Here is a 14,887-nt window from a genome sequence, read left to right as displayed (position 1 = left end):
CCTTTTGCCCCAGCTACCTGCATTGTTTCTCTTGATAATTTACACCCTGAGGGAAGGGTTTGAACCGTTGATCTCTCGGCTCCTGAGTCCACAAGGAACTCCTATTCTTGCTGCTGGGGACCAATTCTCAGTTTTACCAGGGGCTCTGTTCTTTCCTGGGTCCCCAGCAAATAGAGCCCCTGACTTCCTCAGTCTTCCTTGAATTGCTTTTCATCTGCCAACCTTTTTCTGCATTCCCGCCGAAAATGCCCTCTCTTACCACAATAAAAGCAGCTTCCCTGTCCACCCTCCTTTTCTCTTCTCCCTCCTTCCACCCTCTGGCCGCTCGGCTTACTTCCCTGGAACCGATGAGGCGTTCCCTTCTGCCCTTCACGTACCACAGCCATCGTTACTCTCGCTCCTTTCCTCTGTCCTTCTTCCTCTCTCCGGACATACACTTTCTGACCTTCCCGCAACAACTCTTCCAGGCCTCTACCATGCCAATCCTCAATCTTTTCCAACTTTCTCCTAATGTCAGGCCAGGCTCTGGCCACGAATTGGGTCTTTAACAACATCTGTCCTTCCGGAGTGTCAGGGTTTACTCCGGAGTACAGCTGAAAAGATCTCCGGAGCCGTCCTAACCATTCCGTGGGATCCTCATCTTTCTTTTGACTCTCACAAAAAGCTTTATTCATGTTCTGCCCCTTAGGGACTAAGTCTCTGATGCCTTGGATAAGAATTGTTCTTCAGTCTGCCATATGTGTCCTATGCAGGGGAACCTGTTTATCCCAATTAGGACGCTGTAAAGGCCACTTAGCATCTGCTTGGGGTCCTGCCTGATGGTCTCTCTCCCAAATCCTCATACCAGCCATCCTGATCATCCCTCGCTCCTCAGATGTGAATAGAATCCCCAGTATTGACTGCATTTCGTCCCACGTACACACGTTGGGCCCCAGAAACTGATCCACCCGCTCTGCAACTCCGAGGGGGTCTTCCAATAGGTGTCCCATTTCTTTCTTGAACTCCCTCCCATCTCCTGAGTTGAGAGGTACCTCCACATAACCTATTCCTGGAATTTGGGCTGGTTGTCCCTGCTGACCAGCATTGGGGTTAGGGATCATTCCCAAAGCTACTTCCCTTAGTGGATATAGAGCTTGCCCTTCCCTTTCTCTTTCCCCCCGTGTTAGGCTACGAGTAACGCGGCGATTTTCCTCAGAGACCGGCTCCGGGATTTCTACCTCTTGGTTATCAAAATCTCCCCCTTGATCCAAATCGGGGTAGACTATGGGTGGTACTGGTGGGGGTGGAGGAGGGGGAGGTATGTATGGTAGAGGGGGGTGCAGTTGGAACTTCCTCAGGCTTTTTATTTTTCTTTTTCCCTCCCTGGGTGCTTAAGGCAAAAAGTTTTGCTCTTGTTTCCCCCACTATCCAGAGAGCCGCAAACTAGCTCTCTTCCATATCAAAAGGTTCTTTAGAGTTTCCATAAATGTTTAATGTCTGGCAAATCCAGTCCTCAAAGCTTCCAGACACTGGCCAAAATGAATTATCACCACGGATCTGTTTCCCTCCCCATACTTCCATACAATAATGTACCATTTCTGCCCTATCCTTCCCTTTTCTTGAAGGATATTCATCCCAAGATTTTATCATTAGACCTAACGGACTGTCAGGTGGTATCTGGGGAAGCTTTACCGGGGTCCCCATCCCCATGGAATCAGAGGGCTTGCTTTTCCTCTGTCCCATCTTCCAGGACACCTTCATGCACACACACACACTCGCGGCCCCGTTTGTGGCCCAGCCCCTCTCGGGGTCTGGAAACCGCACTACTTAGAGGTCCACACTTGCCTCGTCCTAAAGGGACGTCTCATAGGTTATGTCCTGGGATCCCAACCCCAACCGAGAGGATTCCCACTTTTATACTCACGCTGTTCTGCGTCTTCACCCAGGCTTTGTGCACAAAGATTATGGGGTTACCGGTATCCCTTTTGCTTAATACCAAATTTAGGTTCATTGGTAAGGGTCTGGGAAGGCAAAGCCTGCACCAGGCCCGCTGCAGAGGCAGCGGGGCGCCTCCCTGATGAGGAATTCCCACCCGGTCGCCCTCATCCGAGTCACTGCACCAAATTTGTTATGGACAAATTCAATTGGGGAGCCCAATTATAGATAAATCGATTAACAAGAATTTATTAAGGAAGTGGTAATGAGCAAAAGACAGCGCTGGGCGTCCGGAGAGTCTCTGCTCTACCACGGCGCGCCCTCTCCCTTTGCCCTTTTTGTTTTTATAATTTTTTTTTTTTTTTTTTTTCTTTCCGGTTGATGTATTTTCTCTCAATGCACTCTGCGCCTCTGGAATTGGTTGCTAGGGGGTCTTTTTTTTTCTGCCCTTGGTGGTCGTAGGGATGAAGGCTCCTCATCTTCCTTGCAGATTGTCTTTGGCCTAAAAGTTAACTTGTGTATAATTAGTTACACAGTCTTCTATGCTAGTTGCATCTGCACAATTCTTAAGCAGGATACTTGCTGTTCCCTCGGGCCCCCCCCTCCTTCTCCTCCCACACCTTGAAATTCCCTACTCAGTTCAAATTCTTATCTCCTTCAATGCTCGTTTTGATGAAGACCTTTTTATTTATTACAGGTGGGAACATGATCCTTGAAGGAGAAGCAATGTATTGGTCAATGGGTGGGCAGTTAAGGTTTGAAAGGGGAACAATGCATAAGGGAGCTGTTGTTGGCATGGGGTCGGTATCGGGAGCCACCGCGGCTTCATCTCACGCGCCGGCCATGTGTGAGCTGATGCTGTAACTGGGAAAATTCCGCTCCTGCGCAGGAGATACAAGGCCTGGTTCTGGGCTGGAGGGGTGAGAAGGACGAGATGCACACCCTTTTGATCCAGGGGAGATCCTGGAAGTGCACTGCCTACCTGCCCCCCCCACACCAAGCACCACGCTCCATCTCCCTCTCCTGCTCAGCGGATTTTTGGGAATCCAGGGGTTGGTATGTATTATTTGCCACTGGAACTAATGGAATAAATTTGCTTTGCAAGCCCAGTTGTGTCTTAGATTATTTTGTGCATGAGTCTCCTCCTGAACCTGTGGCAATGACCACCAGGGACCTACAGGATACTCCTACTCTGCTGTCAATCAATTCTGAGAAATGATTTAAATACGTCAAAGAATTTGGAGTAATGTTTAGCCTGTGAGTTTCAGCAAAGTATTGACTCTTAGTTGCATGGATACAAACTAGTAAGTGAGATTGCTGGGTGTGCAGGTGTTAGGGAAGTGATTCCCTATGCACCGAGTACTGAAATAAACAAATGCCTCCTTTCTAAGCCTGAGCTGGCAGCAGGGATCAGGCCCTGCTTGGTAACTTTCATTTTGGCAACTTCTGTGAGCAGGTAAGAAAGGTCAAAATGAAACCTTTTCCAGCTATTCCCCTCTGCTTCATCTTTTTAGGCGCCAGAACTCTGTGCCACAGGTGGCCTGGCTGTGTGCAGAGCAATGCAGCCCCCACAAACCCCTTGATTTCCCCACAAGCTGCCATGCCTTGTTCCCAGGTGTGCCCAGCTCTGCCAGGAGAAAGAGCCCGCAGCGCAGTGGGCACCGTGCCCTGCCCAGCCAGGGCTCTCTGGCACAGAGCAGCAGCAGCAGCTCCAGCGCCTTTCAACCCACTCCTGCCTTGGCTTCTCCTGGGGCACAGAAGCCTCTGGAAATCAGCATCGCCAGTCGCATTCCAGCTTGGAGCACCTCCTGCGGGCAGGCAGATGCTGCCAGTTTGACTGCTTCCAAAGGGGAATAAAGGCAGCGATGTACATGCTCAGGAGCCCTGGGCATATCCAGTAAACATGTAAATATGTGGGAGATTTGTGAGGAATTATTTCAGCTGTTATGCCAACAGTGCCTTCTCTCCTGGTTCTGTGTGTTCTAGATGAGTAATGTAACAGTTGGCTCTCCCAATTAAGAGGTAGATAGTATGTGGATGTTACAATGTATAGTGATGTTATTGTAATATATCCTCCCATAGCCTTATTTGCCCTCCCCCTTGTAACAGCCTTGGTAGTCAGGGCTTTTGGGGAGGGCCGGCTTGTGACCAGGAGGCGCGGTGTAACAACACCTGACCTCCAATCAAGATGTAAGAAAGTAATCTCCACCAGTGGACAGCAGAGAAAGAGTTGACTGATAAAACTTTGGAGAGCCTAAGGGTATAAAAGGCAGAGCATCTGTTTTGTAGATGAGCTGCTCGTAATGGTCATAGAGACTCCCAGTGCTGCAATTTTTCCTTATTCAGTCCTTTGTTAAGGTTTATTAAACCTTTAACATTTTAAAAGTGAGGGTCATTTCTCAGATGTGCAGTGCTTTGGGCTATTCTCTTGGTCAGCTTTCCTTTGCTTGGGTCCCATCTGAGTGCTTTGTTGGGGTACAGGCTGTAGGTGCTTGGTGCGCTCTTGGAGTTACTCTTGGATCCCTTGAACAGCAGGGTTTGGCCCACAAAGGGAATTCGTGCTACTTTATGACAGAGGAGAACTTCCCAGGCTATTTAGCGTTTGCTGTACAGATGGTTGGTTATTGCTTTGCATCAATTCACAGGCCAATATAGAGGGTTTGCATTGTGATGTCAGGGCATGGTTGCCATGCGGTCATGGTGACATCAGAAGGTTGCTGTGGTGCACAAAAGGCCTCAGCGTCAGAGCAGCCCTAGGCCTTGCTCAGTGCAGGATGCTCAGTGCATCCTCCTGGTTGAGGCACGTGTCAGTGGGCAGCTGCACACTGACAAGAGCCTTGTTTTTTCTCGTGTTGGAGTGAATCTGCGCAGCAGTGCTACAATGATTGAGCAATTTGCTGCTGCATTTGTCACTGTTTATGGCGTTTCTTATTCCGCCTATTACCTGACTAACCTGGCACGTAAGTAGAGGTTTTCCCTGGGTGTAACCGAACCTGGCTTTTGTATGTCTTCCTGCTCTTAGTGACTGAGTTATTTTGAAACAGAAGGAGCATTAGGGTGCCACTGGTTTGGGAAAGCTCCTGTCAAGAGGTTCAACTAAAAAGGGGGTGTCTGTAGGCACAGGGGCAGCATTTGCAAGGGAACCTGCAGGGGTTCTGGTCCCTCCACAGGAGAATCTGAGGCAGCAGAGTCTGTCATTTCCTCAGATTGCTGGGACAAGCAAGACAGCTTTGAAAATGTAAACTGGAGAACTCCTTGGAAGGCCTTCTAAAAAATCTGCAGTTGTTCCCAGAATTCAGGGAAAGCTTCTTTCTTTCTACATTTTGTCATGAAAGGATTTGACTGCCTAACTTGACCCTTGTCTGAGTGCTAAAATAGTGATTCCCTTTGCAATGAAATGCTAACTCCAAAGCAGTGACTATCTGCTCCTGAACCCTGGAGCTGCTGCTGTGCTGCGTCACAATAGAGCTGCCACAGCTCAGTGGAATTTTGGGGAAGCTTTTCTGGGCAACTGTTTCCAGCAAGTTAATGAGAATTAGTGCATACAACTGATTAAAAAAAAAAAAAACAACGTACTGGAAGGAGAGGATTTTAAAAGATGTCTTATGTGTTTGGTAGAACAGGAGCATTGAGTGTGAAAGAACAATTTGCATATTCTTGATCATGTTTATATTAATTTACTGGCTAAACAGGCCAAAGTGTAGGCACGACCAAGAATATGGTCCTGATCTCTTGCTGGTTGTGTGAATGAAATGTGTCTCCTGGAGGGATGTTGTGAAGCGGAAAATACTCTCTGTTTGCAATTCTTGTTCTGTGGGATTCACCAGCCCAGGCAGTTTTGTGACAGCATCTGCTTCATTTTCCCTTGCCCACTACAGGTCACCTGAAGCATGTATTCAGTGGTGCTGATGCTAAGGTGAGTGAGCAAGGAACATTTCATCTTGGTGGTGTTTAGGTATTGTAGAGTACGCTGTGAGCTTAGCCAGAACAAGTAGACTGTTCAGGGCCAGCCATGCAGACCAAAAGAAAATCCATTTTCATTCCTTCAACAACAAACACATAGGCAAATCTGGATATTTCCTAATTTCCATCTCAGAGCCTTGAAGTCTTACAAACTAAGATTTGCAGAGAGAATATAGTTTGCTAACACCAAACACGGATGAACACCTAATAAACAGCAATTTGCTATACAGTTCAATTAGCCCATTTTCATAAAGCCACAGTGACTTAGACTTTTATTCATATCACACATCAGGAAACTTCCTAAAAAGATGCGGTTGTACAACAAGAAGGACAATTTAAAATTGTGGATATGGTATTTAAAGTCAAAGGGGCAAGTTTGTGGTGGGGGACCTGCGTGGGCCCAAAGGACCCAGGGGTGCCGGTCAAGAGCAGCTGAAGGTGGGCCAGCGCGTGGTCAGGGAGCCAAGAAGGCCAAGGGTGTCCTGGCCTGTGTCAGCAAGAGTGGGGCAGCAGGAGCAGGGCAGGGAGCGTCCCCCTGGGCTGGGCAGCGCTGCGGCCACAGCTGGGAGTGCTGTGCCCAGTTGTGGGCCCCTGTGAAGCAGAAAGTCCTTGAGGGGCTGGAGCGTGTGCAGAGGAGGACACGGGAGCTGGGGAAGGCTGTGGAGCGCAAGGCCAAGGAGGAGGTGCTGAGGGAGCTTTAGCCTGGACAACGGGAGGCTCGTCAGGGCCCTTCAGGCACACTTCCATAGATCCATAGAGGACAGCGCTCACCCCAAGGGCTGCTTCCCTGCCAAACATCCCCGCTCTGCATCCATGTGCTTTAGCCACCTGAGGAGGTGACACTTCCAATTTGTGGTTTCTTGGCTTGCTTGGAGGAGAAGCCCTGCTCATTTTCTCTTTTCCCAGCAAGCAAAGATGCTTCTGCACAAGCTTTCCTGCCCTTTTCCTGCACCGGATGGGATTCTGATCCACTTTTACTTTTCCATGTCTGCCGCAGCAATAGCAAAGGCCTTGCTGGCTATTTCCTACTTTTCCATTTCACAGCTTTCAAGAGCTAAAAGCTCCCTTGTGCAGAGGCACTGTGCCTTGCAGATAGCAGCCAGGGAGGACTATCAAATTCCTAGGCAAACAGAGTTCTCTTGAATTAGCCCATTTTAATCTGGCCAGAGTGACTTAGAATGCCATTGCTAAGAATGCTGATGATTTCTCCTTCGAAGAGGTGGTTGTAGATGCGAGGAGAAAGGAGGTTCTAAACGATAGGTAACGGCCTGTCCCTCATGTTTCTCTCTTGCCACAGATGACAGAAGCAGCAGCAGTCTCTGCCCCGGTTCCCTCTGCTCCTGGAGAAGAAGCCAAAGAGGAGCAAAAGGAGCAAGACGACCACAAGCCTGCAGCTGTGGTCACAGCAGAGCCTGATGGTTCCAAGAGAGTAAGTGCCAGTTGTGGGTGGTGCTGTCTTTAGTGCAAGGCAGAGCTGCAAGTTTCTGAGCAGCCAGCACTTGCTGTTGCTGGCTGAGGATGCTGAGTGCTGGAATCCCGCAGGACGCGGCCATTTCCTGCAGGCAGGGACAGCTAGAAATTGGCCTTTGGCCTGTCACCTTGAGGCACCCAAGAGCTGGGGGCGGCGGCTCAGCTTCTGCCTGCTTGGCTCAGTGAAGCTCTGTCTCTGGGCTTCTGCAGGGCCGTGGCCAAGGGCACAGGTGCTCGTGCTGGAGGTCACAGGGCTTTCTTTAGTTGTTTTCCCTTTCTGCAAAGGTGTGTTTGGCTTGTGGAAGTGTTCTGCAGTTTTCTGCAGCAGTTCTTCACTTGTACACTCTCTTTTGGCTTTTGATAAGCGGCAAGGAGATGATTGCGTTGTCCATGAAGCTGGGGTAGGCCATTCTTGTGGGGTGAGGCCAAAGGAAGCAAGTGCCTCGTAGGGAAGGCTTCTTGCTAGGCAAAAAGCAGAAGGGGCAAGTTTCTTTGGTTGCGTTTTAGGATGAAGCCTGCAGCTTTGGAAATGGCATTAGTGCCTCGGGTGGGGGTGAAGCTGCAAGTCCTTGACTGCTGTCTTGTGTTGCTGAGCAGAGGAAGGACATCTTGGAATTGTGGCTGCTGTCTTTGAAGTCAAAGGGGCAAGTTTGTGGTGGGGGAGCTGCGTGGGCCCAAAGGACCCAGGGGTGCCGGTCAAGAGCAGCTGAAGGTGGGCCAGCGCGTGGCCAGGGAGCCAGGAAGGCCAAGGGTGTCCTGGCCTGTGTCAGCAAGAGTGGGGCAGCAGGAGCAGGGCAGTGAGTGTCCCCCTGGGCTGGGCAGCGCTGCGGCCACAGCTGGGAGTGCTGTGCCCAGTTGTGGGCCCCTGTGAAGCAGAAAGTCCTTGAGGGGCTGGAGCGTGTGCAGAGGAGGACACGGGAGCTGGGGAAGGCTGTGGAGTGCAAGGCCAAGGAGGAGGTGTTGAGGGAGCTTTAGCCTGGACAACGGGAGGCTCGTCAGGGCCCTTCAGGCACACTTCCATAGATCCATAGAGGACAGCGCTCACCCCAAGGTCTGCTTCCCTGCCAAACATCCCCGCTCTGCATCCATGTGCTTTAGCCACCTGAGGAGGTGACACTTCCAATTTGTGGTTTCTTGGCTTGCTTGGAGGAGAAGCCCTGCTCATTTTCTCTTTTCCCAGCAAGCAAAGATGCTTCTGCACAAGCTTTCCTGCCCTTTTCCTGCACCGAATGGGATTCTGATCCACTTTTACTTTTCCATGTCTGCCGCAGCAATAGCAAAGGCCTTGCTGGCTATTTCCTACTATTCCATTTCACAGCTTTCAAGAACTAAAAGCTCCCTTGTGCAGAGGCACTGTGTGCAGATAGCAGCCAGGGAGGACTATCAAATTCCTAGGCAAACAGAGTTCTCTTGAATTAGCCCATTTTAATCTGGCCAGAGTGACTTAGAATGCCATTGCTAAGAATGCTGATGATTTCTCCTTCGAAGAGGTGGTTGTAGATGCCAGGAGAAAGGAGGTGCTAAACCATAGGTAACGGCCTGTCCCTCATGTTTCTCTCTTGCCACAGATGACAGAAGCAGCAGCAGTCTCTGCCCCGGTTCCCTCTGCTCCTGGAGAAGAAGCCAAAGAGGAGCAAAAGGAGCAAGACGACCACAAGCCTGCAGCTGTGGTCACAGCAGAGCCTGATGCTTCCAAGAGAGTAAGTGCCAGTTGTGGGTGGTGCTGTCTTTAGTGCAAGGCAGAGCTGCAAGTTTCTGAGCAGCCAGCACTTGCTGTTGCTGGCTGAGGATGCTGAGTGCTGGACTCCTGCAGGACGCGGCCATTTCCTGCAGGCAGGGACAGCTAGAAATTGGCCTTTGGCCTGTCACCTTGAGGCACCCAAGAGCTGGGGACTGCGGCGGCTCAGCTTCTGCCTGCTTGGCTCAGTGAAGCTCTGTCTCTGGGCTTCTGCAGGGCCGTGGCCAAGGGCACAGGTGCTCGTGCTGGAGGTCACAGGGCTTTCTTTAGTTGTTTTCCCTTTCTGCAAAGGTGTGTTTGGCTTGTGGAAGTGTTCTGCAGTTTTCTGCAGCAGTTCTTCACTTGTACACTCTCTTTTGGCTTTTGATAAGCGGCAAGGAGATGATTGCGTTGTCCATGAAGCTGGGGTAGGCCATTCTTGTGGGGTGAGGCCAAAGGAAGCAAGTGCCTCGTAGGGAAGGCTTCTTGCTAGGCAAAAAGCAGAAGGGGCAAGTTGCTGTGGGTGCGTTTTAGGATGAAGCCTGCAGCTTTGGAAATGGCATTAGTGCCTCGGGTGGGGGTGAAGCTGCAAGTCCTTGACTGCTGTCTTGTGTTGCTGAGCAGAGGAAGGACATCTTGGAATTGTGGCTGCTGTATTTGACGTCAAAGGGGCAAGTTTGTGGTGGGGGAGCTGCGTGGGCCCAAAGGACCCAGGGGTGCCGGTCAAGAGCAGCTGAAGGTGGGCCAGCGCGTGGCCAGGGAGCCAGGAAGGCCAAGGGTGTCCTGGCCTGTGTCAGCAAGAGTGGGGCAGCAGGAGCAGGGCAGGGAGCGTCCCCCTGGGCTGGGCAGCGCTGCGGCCACAGCTGGGAGTGCTGTGCCCAGTTGTGGGCCCCTGTGAAGCAGAAAGTCCTTGAGGGGCTGGAGCGTGTGCAGAGGAGGACACGGGAGCTGGGGAAGGCTGTGGAGTGCAAGGCCAAGGAGGAGGTGCTGAGGGAGCTTTAGCCTGGACAACGGGAGGCTCGTCAGGGCCCTTCAGGCACACTTCCAAAGATCCATAGAGGACAGCGCTCACCCCAAGGGCTGCTTCCCTGCCAAACATCCCCGCTCTGCATCCATGTGCTTTAGCCACCTGAGGAGGTGACACTTCCAATTTGTGGTTTCTTGGCTTGCTTGGAGGAGAAGCCCTGCTCATTTTCTCTTTTCCCAGCAAGCAAAGATGCTTCTGCACAAGCTTTCCTGCCCTTTTCCTGCACCGGATGGGATTCTGATCCACTTTTACTTTTCCATGTCTGCCGCAGCAATAGCAAAGGCCTTGCTGGCTATTTCCTACTTTTCCATTTCACAGCTTTCAAGAGCTAAAAGCTCCCTTGTGCAGAGGCACTGTGCCTTGCAGATAGCAGCCAGGGAGGACTATCAAATTCCTAGGCAAACAGAGTTCTCTTGAATTAGCCCATTTTAATCTGGCCAGAGTGACTTAGAATGCCATTGCTAAGAATGCTGATGATTTCTCCTTCAAAGAGGTGGTTGTAGATGCCAGGAGAAAGGAGGTTCTAAACCATAGGTAACGGCCTGTCCCTCATGTTTCTCTCTTGCCACAGATGACAGAAGCAGCAGCAGTCTCTGCCCCGGTTCCCTCTGCTCCTGGAGAAGAAGCCAAAGAGGAGCAAAAGGAGCAAGACGACCACGAGCCTGCAGCTGTGGTCACAGCAGAGCCTGATGCTTCCAAGAGAGTAAGTGCCAGTTGTGGGTGGTGCTGTCTTTAGTGCAAGGCAGAGCTGCAAGTTTCTGAGCAGCCAGCACTTGCTGTTGCTGGCTGAGGATGCTGAGTGCTGGAATCCCGCAGGACGCGGCCATTTCCTGCAGGCAGGGACAGCTAGAAATTGGCCTTTGGCCTGTCACCTTGAGGCACCCAAGAGCTGGGGGCTGCGGCTCAGCTTCTGCCTGCTTGGCTCAGTGAAGCTCTGTCTCTGGCTTCTGCAGGGCCGTGGCCAAGGGCACAGGTGCTCGTGTTGGAGGTCACAGGGCTTTCTTTAGTTGTTTTCCCTTTCTGCAAAGGTGTGTTTGGCTTGTGGAAGTGTTCTGCAGTTTTCTGCAGCAGTTCTTCACTTGTACACTCTCTTTTGGCTTTTGATAAGCGGCAAGGAGATGATTGCATTGTCCATGAAGCTGGGGTAGGCCATTCTTGTGGGGTGAGGCCAAAGAAAGCAAGTTCCTTGTAGGGAAGGCTTCTTGCTAGGCAAAAAGCAGAAGGGGCAAGTTTCTTTGGTTGCATTTTGGGATGAAGCCTGCAGCTTTGGAAATGGCATTAGTGCCTCGCGTGGGGGTGAAGCTGCAAGTCCTTGACTGCTGTCTTGTGTTGCTGAGCAGAGGAAGGACATCTTGGAATTGTGGCTGCTGTCTTTGAAGTCAAAGGGGCAAGTTTGTGGTGGGGGAGCTGCGTGGGCCCAAAGGACCCAGGGGTGCCGGTCAAGAGCAGCTGAAGGTGGGCCAGCGCGTGGCCAGGGAGCCAGGAAGGCCAAGGGTGTCCTGGCCTGTGTCAGCAAGAGTGGGGCAGCAGGAGCAGGGCAGTGAGCGTCCCCCTGGGCTGGGCAGCGCTGCGGCCACAGCTGGGAGTGCTGTGCCCAGTTGTGGGCCCCTGTGAAGCAGAAAGTCCTTGAGGGGCTGGAGCATGTGCAGAGGAGGACACGGGAGCTGGGGAAGGCTGTGGAGCGCAAGGCCAAGGAGGAGGTGCTGAGGGAGCTTTAGCCTGGACAACGGGAGGCTCGTCAGGGCCCTTCAGGCACACTTCCATAGATCCATAGAGGACAGCGCTCACCCCAAGGTCTGCTTCCCTGCCAAACATCCCCGCTCTGCATCCATGTGCTTTAGCCACCTGAGGAGGTGACACTTCCAATTTGTGGTTTCTTGGCTTGCTTGGAGGAGAAGCCCTGCTCATTTTCTCTTTTCCCAGCAATCAAAGATGCTTCTGCACAAGCTTTCCTGCCCTTTTCCTGCACCGGATGGGATTCTGATCCACTTTTACTTTTCCATGTCTGCCGCAGCAATAGCAAAGGCCTTGCTGGCTATTTCCTACTTTTCCATTTCACAGCTTTCAAGAGCTAAAAGCTCCCTTGTGCAGAGGCACTGTGCCTTGCAGATAGCAGCCAGGGAGGACTATCAAATTCCTAGGCAAACAGAGTTCTCTTGAATTAGCCCATTTTAATCTGGCCAGAGTGACTTAGAATGCCATTGCTAAGAATGCTGATGATTTCTCCTTCAAAGAGGTGGTTGTAGATGCGAGGAGAAAGGAGGTTCTAAACCATAGGTAACGGCCTGTCCCTCATGTTTCTCTCTTGCCACAGATGACAGAAGCAGCAGCAGTCTCTGCCCCGGTTCCCTCTGCTCCTGGAGAAGAAGCCAAAGAGGAGCAAAAGGAGCAAGACGACCACGAGCCTGCAGCTGTGGTCACAGCAGAGCCTGATGCTTCCAAGAGAGTAAGTGCCAGTTGTGGGTGGTGCTGTCTTTAGTGCAAGGCAGAGCTGCAAGTTTCTGAGCAGCCAGCACTTGCTGTTGCTGGCTGAGGATGCTGAGTGCAGGAATCCTGCAGGACGCGGCCATTTCCTGCAGGCAGGGACAGCTAGAAATTGGCCTTTGGCCTGTCACCTTGAGGCACCCAAGAGCTGGGGGCTGCGGCTCAGCTTCTGCCTGCTTGGCTCAGTGAAGCTCTGTCTCTGGGCTTCTGCAGGGCCGTGGCCAAGGGCACAGGTGCTCGTGTTGGAGGTCACAGGGCTTTCTTTAGTTGTTTTCCCTTTCTGCAAAGGTGTGTTTGGCTTGTGGAAGTGTTCTGCAGTTTTCTGCAGCAGTTCTTCACTTGTACACTCTCTTTTGGCTTTTGATAAGCGGCAAGGAGATGATTGCATTGTCCATGAAGCTGGGGTAGGCCATTCTTGTGGGGTGAGGCCAAAGAAAGCAAGTGCCTTGTAGGGAAGGCTTCTTGCTAGGCAAAAAGCAGAAGGGGCAAGTTTCTTTGGTTGCGTTTTGGGATGAAGCCTGCAGCTTTGGAAATGGCATTAGTGCCTCGGGTGGGGGTGAAGCTGCAAGTCCTTGACTGCTGTCTTGTGTTGCTGAGCAGAGGAAGGACATCTTGGAATTGTGGCTGCTGTCTTTGAAGTCAAAGGGGCAAGTTTGTGGTGGGGGAGCTGCGTGGGCCCAAAGGACCCAGGGGTGCCGGTCAAGAGCAGCTGAAGGTGGGCCAGCGCGTGGCCAGGGAGCCAGGAAGGCCAAGGGCGTCCTGGCCTGTGTCAGCAAGAGTGGGGCAGCAGGAGCAGGGCAGGGAGCGTCCCCCTGGGCTGGGCAGCGCTGCGGCCACAGCTGGGAGTGCTGTGCCCAGTTGTGGGCCCCTGTGAAGCAGAAAGTCCTTGAGGGGCTGGAGCGTGTGCAGAGGAGGACACGGGAGCTGGGGAAGGCTGTGGAGCGCAAGGCCAAGGAGGAGGTGCTGAGGGAGCTTTAGCCTGGACAACGGGAGGCTCGTCAGGGCCCTTCAGGCACACTTCCATAGATCCATAGAGGACAGCGCTCACCCCAAGGCCTGCTTCCCTGCCAAACATCCCCGCTCTGCATCCATGTGCTTTAGCCACCTGAGGAGGTGACACTTCCAATTTGTGGTTTCTTGGCTTGCTAGGAGGAGAAGCCCTGCTGATTTTCTCTCTTCCCAGCAAGCAAAGATGCTTCTGCACAAGCTTTCCTGCCCTTTTCCTGCACCGGATGGGATTCTGATCCACTTTTACTTTTCCATGTCTGCCGCAGCAATAGCAAAGGCCTTGCTGGCTATTTCCTACTTTTCCATTTCACAGCTTTCAAGAGCTAAAAGCTCCCTTGTGCAGAGGCACTGTGCCTTGCAGATAGCAGCCAGGGAGGACTATCAAATTCCTAGGCAAACAGAGTTCTCTTGAATTAGCCCATTTTAATCTGGCCAGAGTGACTTAGAATGCCATTGCTAAGAATGCTGATGATTTCTCCTTCGAAGAGGTGGTTGTAGATGCGAGGAGAAAGGAGGTTCTAAACGATAGGTAACGGCCTGTCCCTCATGTTTCTCTCTTGCCACAGATGACAGAAGCAGCAGCAGTCTCTGCCCCGGTTCCCTCTGCTCCTGGAGAAGAAGCCAAAGAGGAGCAAAAGGAGCAAGACGACCACAAGCCTGCAGCTGTGGTCACAGCAGAGCCTGATGGTTCCAAGAGAGTAAGTGCCAGTTGTGGGTGGTGCTGTCTTTAGTGCAAGGCAGAGCTGCAAGTTTCTGAGCAGCCAGCACTTGCTGTTGCTGGCTGAGGATGCTGAGTGCTGGAATCCCGCAGGACGCGGCCATTTCCTGCAGGCAGGGACAGCTAGAAATTGGCCCTTGGCCTGTCACCTTCAGGCACCCAAGAGCTGGGGGCTGCGGCTCAGCTTCTGCCTGCTTGCCTCAGTGAAGCTCTGTCTCTGGCTTCTGCAGGGCCGTGGCCAAGGGCACAGGTGCTCGTGCTGGAGGTCACAGGGCTTTCTTTAGTTGTTTTCCCTTTCTGCAAAGGTGTGTTTGGCTTGTGGAAGTGTTCTGCAGTTTTCTGCAGCAGTTCTTCACTTGTACACTCTCTTTTGGCTTTTGATAAGCTGCAAGGAGATGATTGCGTTGTCCATGAAGCTGGGGTAGGCCATTCTTGTGGGGTGAGGCCAAAGGAAGCAAGTGCCTCGTAGGGAAGGCTTCTTGCTAGGCAAAAAGCAGAAGGGGCAAGTTTCTTTGGTTGCGTTTTGGGATGAAGCCTGCAGCTTTGGAAATGGCATTAGTGCCTCGCGTGGGGGTGAAGCTGCAAG

The 14,887-nt window shown here is 51.9% G+C and overlaps 1 protein-coding gene across 1 annotated transcript in view; it reads left to right on the top strand.

The window, feature by feature from the left end:
- LOC128822502 (serine/threonine-protein kinase PAK 3-like) overlaps nucleotides 1-14,887 on the top strand; it is a 132,675-nt gene that overhangs the window by 93,519 nt on the left and 24,269 nt on the right. The window lies entirely within an intron of this gene.

The sequence above is a fragment of the Vidua macroura genome, chromosome Z, assembly GCF_024509145.1.
Source record: "Vidua macroura isolate BioBank_ID:100142 chromosome Z, ASM2450914v1, whole genome shotgun sequence".
NCBI lineage: Eukaryota > Metazoa > Chordata > Aves > Passeriformes > Viduidae > Vidua > Vidua macroura.
This window is presented reverse-complemented; position numbering and strand designations above follow the sequence as displayed.